We start from the raw sequence: 5864 nt of genomic DNA on the forward strand, positions 1-5864 counted from the left end.
AGGAAGGTTATTCGAAGTTTGGATCCAACAAAGTCACTCTATTTCTGGACTTTTATGAGTATAAAGTTGATACCTTGCTACTTTGTTCTTTAGATCTTATTATATGTTATTTTTAGCACTTGTTGGTCCTTTTTTCTTGTGTTCTTAGAGTTGTGAGAACTCTAGCACCTTTTAAGCACATTGTATTACTCTATGAACTTGGAAAAAAAATGGGATCTTGTACATTCCCATTAAGTCATGCAAGAGTTATGGTCCATTTAGTCCTTTTAGAGACTTACAGTTTAGATCTTTGTTGTTTTGACCATCCTAATATATAAAGTTGAAAAGTTTATCCATTAAGATGCTATTAAAAATCAGATATGAGAGGTAGAAACCTTGACTTAATGGAATAAGTGAAAACCCCTTTTTGAAATTAGTTTGGACGCGGCGCGTCTGTTGAAGGGCACCGGGGCACTTCTAAATAACTCTGAGACGCGTCATATTGGAGTTGGAACCCATGGACGCATGGTGCCTTTTCACTTAAATGTCGACTTTTTGGTCTTTTGACCAAGATATTGGATTTTTGACATTTTAACCAAGTTTGACTTTAGGTCAAAGTTTAGGGTTTTGGCTATAGAATGAGGTTTAACCTTTATTTAATGTTTAGGTGGTTCGTGAGACCGACCTTTACATTTATTCGCATGTAGTTGTGATTTCCGGATTTTGTTTGAGGTGAGTTTTCTCATTGTATTATTTATGACATGGTTGTTATGACATTACTGTATACTCAGCACACACATCAACAGTTTTATGATTTGATATTTCGCGATGTTTTTTTTTTGTAACTTTGATTTTGGATTATGGTTTATGAACAAATGGTTTTATATTGATTATAACTTTATGAAAATGAGTATTAGTCTTAAATTAAAAATCAAAAAATCATTATAAAATTAAGACGTTACAATATCGCCCTTTACCATTGAGGTAAAAGGGAACAAATTGTTTCGACTACATATACCTCCTTACTAATCAAGCCATATATGATTATAGGGGTGGACATATTAACTGAAAAACCGAACCAAAACCAAATTAACCGATATAATTGAACCATTTTAACCAAATCATTACTAAAAGATATCATGCGGTTTCTAATTTTGGTTAACCGAATACATATGGTTTGGTTATGGTTTTAATCTAAAACTAAACCATTATAAACCGAACCGAACCAATAATATTAATAAATGTTTTTAATATAATACAATATTAAATATATGGCATGTAAATTATATTAGAAATTGAAAAATTAAAAAGTAATTATTTGGAATGGGATAGGATAAGTAATTTCTATCAATACAATTATATATACACAAGCATTAACATTTTATAGCAATGAGCTTTATGTTTTCCAATTTTTATTTTTATGTCATTTTTTATCATTATAGTTAACCGATATTAACCATTAACCAACCAAAATCAATATTAAGTGCTACTCAATGGCTATCAAAAATACATTAACCAATTTTAATGGTTATGGTTCGGTTTGATTATATCATTTATGATTGTCAGTTACAAATAAAGTTGAAATATAATAAAGACCGACTTTATTTCGAAAGTCTTTAGGATAAATGATATCACCTTTTTAGAGTTACTTATGATAGATACACAAAATAATCTCAAATTATTGATCGCTTCATATCTTTATTGTCATCAACTCATCCTAATGCTAGACGGTGTGGATCTCGGATGGCTCGGAATTAACATTGGCAAACTTGGCAAACACCGGGCCGACCCCTCGGCTTGACGAGTTGGGCTTGGTAACTCGGCTAGCTTTCACCTAGGAGAGAGGTGGTATTGGGTTACGAAATGTGAACGTTGAAAGGAGTATATTACCGTTTTTTTTTCAAAAAATCCCCCCTTTTTACCTTACATAAATATCATTCTTTCTCATATTTTATCCCGCTTCACCATCTTCATATTTTCACTCAAACAATTCAAGTTTTTTGAAAAAAAATTTATCCTCTTCCAAACCAAAAGCTCAAAAAAATACCAAACAAAACACTCAAAACCCAAACGTCTCACCTTCTTCACCAACTTTCATTCAAAATCAACACGATCGACCTATTTATTCTCCACCAAATCTACATTTTGGTGGTGTTTACTACCCATTTCAAGCCCAAAATCAACCTCAATACCAAAATCAAGCACAATACCAAAATCAACATCAATTCCAAAACCAACCACAATTTCAAAGACAACTCCAGTTTCAAAACCAACCAGAAATGAACTTCTCATCCCAAATGATGCATGAGTTCAATCCATTTGATGATCTTTCCGACTCCCCAATGAACCACCAAACCGAATTTCAAACTGAAGCGGAACCCGTAGTCGTCCCGGAAACGGAATCTGATCCGGAAGAGAATCCACCACAATAAAAAAAAGTGGAAGGGGGCCTCCAAAGCAATTGACATCCACCGAAGAAAAGACGTTAGCGCGTGCTTGGGTGGATGTTTCTGAAGATCCGGGGGTCGGAAACAACCAAGATTGTCCAACTTTCTTCCAGAAAATCACAAGCTAGTTTCTCAATGAGATGAAACTTGGTGATTACCGGAAAAAAGACCAAATTTATTCTAAGTGGCGAAATGTTAACAAAGTGGTAACGGAGTTCAACGGGTTGTTTTCGAGTGTGAAACGACAATGGCAAAGTGGTACAAACAATGAAACCCTTTTGCAAAAATATATTGACATGTACCGGGAACAAAAAGGGGTGTCATTCAAATGTTTACATGTTTGGAACATTGTAAAATTGTCAAAAAAATGGCAGGATGTGGCATCTTCTGAAACTTTTACGTGTGGTTCATCTAAAAGAACCAAAACGTCTAAAACGACACATAGTCAATCGTCTGACGCGCATATCGGGATTGATCTCAATGAAGATGAGCATTTTGAGGTTCCAAGAGCAACTCGCCCCATGAGAAGAGACAAGGCCAAGCGAAAAGGAAAAGCGGCGGCAACTACTTCCGAAGACGTCGACAAACAAACAACAAAAATGGACAGTTTGAAGTCTTCCTTGGAGCGATACTTGGACTTTGCACAAGAGAAAGAAAAAGTTCGTGTCATGTCCATTTTAACGAGTCCCACAAACGAACTATCCGGATACGAACAAGAAATGACTTTAAAAGCCAAAGAGGAGCTTGCCAAAAAAATATAACATCTAGTATAGGTTTTATATTTTTATTGTCATTCTTTTTTTTTTTACATTTATATGTTTTTTCTTTAATTCTTAGGTTTGTAATTTGAATTTCTATGTTTTTTTTGGTGTGTTGTATTTTCATTTTAAGTTTAATGAATTTTAAGCTTTAAAAAAATTGATATGTTTAAATTATTAATTTTGTATATTAAAAAAAATAACATATCAAATGTGGCAACCCGTGCCTAGCAAATGACAAGTTTTGGTAAAAATATGGCGTATGTGGACCGTGGCATTTGTGTCAACACACTAGGGGTGGCAAATCGGGTCAACGTGTCGTGTTTTTGTCTGACACAACACGACACGACAAAGTTTTATTTAACACGAACACGACACGAAACGATGTCGTGTTTTTTCTAGCTAACACGAAATCGAACCAATTATAAAACGATAAACACGACACGACACGACAAAAATAACATAATATAACAATTAGTTTATTTAATTAATATTTAATCATACATAACACGACAAACACAAGTAAGACGAAAAACACGACAAATAAATGTCAAATCGTGTCAATTTCGTGTCGAATTTTGAACACGAACACGACACGACACAGCATCGTGTTTTTTACACGTGACACGAACACGAATTCGGATTTCAGTTTCAGCCCAATTTGGTTTCGTGTCGTGTTTTTTTGTCGTGTCGTGTCAACAATTGTCACCCCTACAACACACCCACTAGCCTAAGCATACTAATTTTGTCTAAATTCATAATAATTTACTTGTATGTAATCCAATTTTATAAATACAGATACCACAACCTTTTAATAATCAAATGTTTTATATCATTTTTTAATTTATCTTTCCATTTTAATATCAAATATTTGTTATAGTTATAATAATATAAAATTGTTTTTAATAACCTATAGTAGTTTATAAATATTTTACCTATATGATATTTTATCCAAAAATCTACCTAATATATATAATACTTGACATAACGCAACGTCATGTGACCACTCGTATAGTCAAAAGGACAATGAAAGAAAAATAGATTTTAATATAGTTTTTCGTTATATATATATATATATATATATATATATATATATATATATATATATATATATATATATATATATATATATATATATATATATAAAAGCATATTAATCATATATTACATTTTAAAACATATAAATTATAAAGCTTTTTATAAAAATTAATTATGCATCAATACATCATTAATATTTGTCAAAAGTTTGAAGTCTTGAATTAAAGAATTTTATTAAGAACTTCAATTTGGAGCAAAATAATAATTTTAAAATATTAAATTAATATATATATATTAGTTAATATTTTTAAAGTAGACAATGATATTAATTAATTTACGTCAATAGTATAAACAGACAATATAAATAATGTCTAAACATAAATAGTTTATTTAAAAGTGATAATTTTTCTATTACATAACAACTAATAATAAAATTTAATAATTATTTACCGGCCAGAAAACTATTCGCCAAAAAAACTATTTATCACCACTGCTTCGCGCGGGCACACATAATGTGTGTGTGAGTGTGTGTGTATGTGTGTGTATATATATATATATATATATATATATATATATCTTAATACCTTAAAAAACATTTACCTATTTTAAGACAATGAAGTCTTAATTTTAAGTAGTATAAATTATGAAGCATCAAGTACAATTATTCAATGCACAAATATCCGTAAATATTGCATACGTTTGACTGAGCCCTATTATATCTCCCTGTTTATCTTTATATATCTCATCTCAAACAGAATGAATGTCAAATGAACCGGTCGAAAGTTGAAACAGTCGCCCTTATCTTCAACCGATTGAATCGGTCAACAATAAACACACTTTATATGGAATCCCCTCCCTCATTTCGATCACAAATACACCAAATAAATCATTCACCACTCAACGCCCTCTTCATCGCCTTTTGCCACCAGAAAAAAAAAGGTTAATCAGGTTTGCTTTTCATTTTTTATTGCATCTTTTTGTTCTTCCCAGAAACCAATCACCACCACCTTCTATCCCTAGAACCGTCATTTTTGCTTTATCGCAGTCTTCCTCATTCTTTTTTGTTGCTTCAACAGAACCCTAGAGATATTACAACTAATTGTATCTCTAAGAGATTAAACGTTAGTCAGAGCTAATTGCAAGGGGAGGTTCATGGAGGTGGTCTATCCCTATTTTATTTCTCTCTTTAATTGTGATTGTGTGCGTGTTTGTTTGTTTGTTTGTGTTTACAGGTCCCGAATCTCGACCATCTCTCCATATTCGTCCATATCTAGGTAAGAATAAATCAAATCTCAACCAACAATCGCACCACTACACACGACCCGCTTCTCTTTTTAACTGTATTTGTTTGTTTGTGGTTATAGGTCCCCGAATCTTGGCTGTGTCAATCACTCATGTTACCTTTTTGGGTGAACCATATACTCAAGAATAGGATAACACTTAGGTTGTTAACCTGTGTGTGTATATATGGTAATGGGTATTGAAATGGGTTTGTTGATTTAACATTTACTGATGTTTTTTTTGGTTGGTCTGGTTTGGCTGTTTGAGGTTTCAACAATTGAAGCTTCCATGGGTAAGTCTTAATGTGTTGCTGGTTCTATTAACAAACACAATCTGATATTTTTAGGCGAAAATGGATATT

At 32.2% G+C, this 5864-nt stretch overlaps 1 long non-coding RNA gene across 5 annotated transcripts in view; it reads left to right on the forward strand.

The window, feature by feature from the left end:
• The first annotated feature begins 5003 nt into the window (after window positions 1-5003).
• The window catches only part of LOC145123777 (uncharacterized), a 2190-nt gene continuing 1329 nt past the window's right edge, over window positions 5004-5864 (forward strand). For 3 of the 5 annotated variants that reach the window (XR_013715303.1, XR_013715304.1, XR_013715307.1), the window contains exons 1-3: window positions 5004-5170; window positions 5299-5496; window positions 5587-5864. The exon at window positions 5587-5864 is cut by the window's right edge and continues 565 nt beyond it. This is a non-coding gene — a long non-coding RNA (uncharacterized LOC145123777). The remainder of the gene's footprint in view (window positions 5171-5298; window positions 5497-5586) is intronic. The other 2 variants (XR_013715306.1, XR_013715305.1) reach the window with 2 other exon arrangements.

This window comes from Lactuca virosa, chromosome 7 (assembly GCF_052849685.1).
Source record: "Lactuca virosa cultivar CGN04683 chromosome 7, Lactuca_virosa_CGN04683_v6, whole genome shotgun sequence".
Classification (NCBI taxonomy): domain Eukaryota; kingdom Viridiplantae; phylum Streptophyta; class Magnoliopsida; order Asterales; family Asteraceae; genus Lactuca; species Lactuca virosa.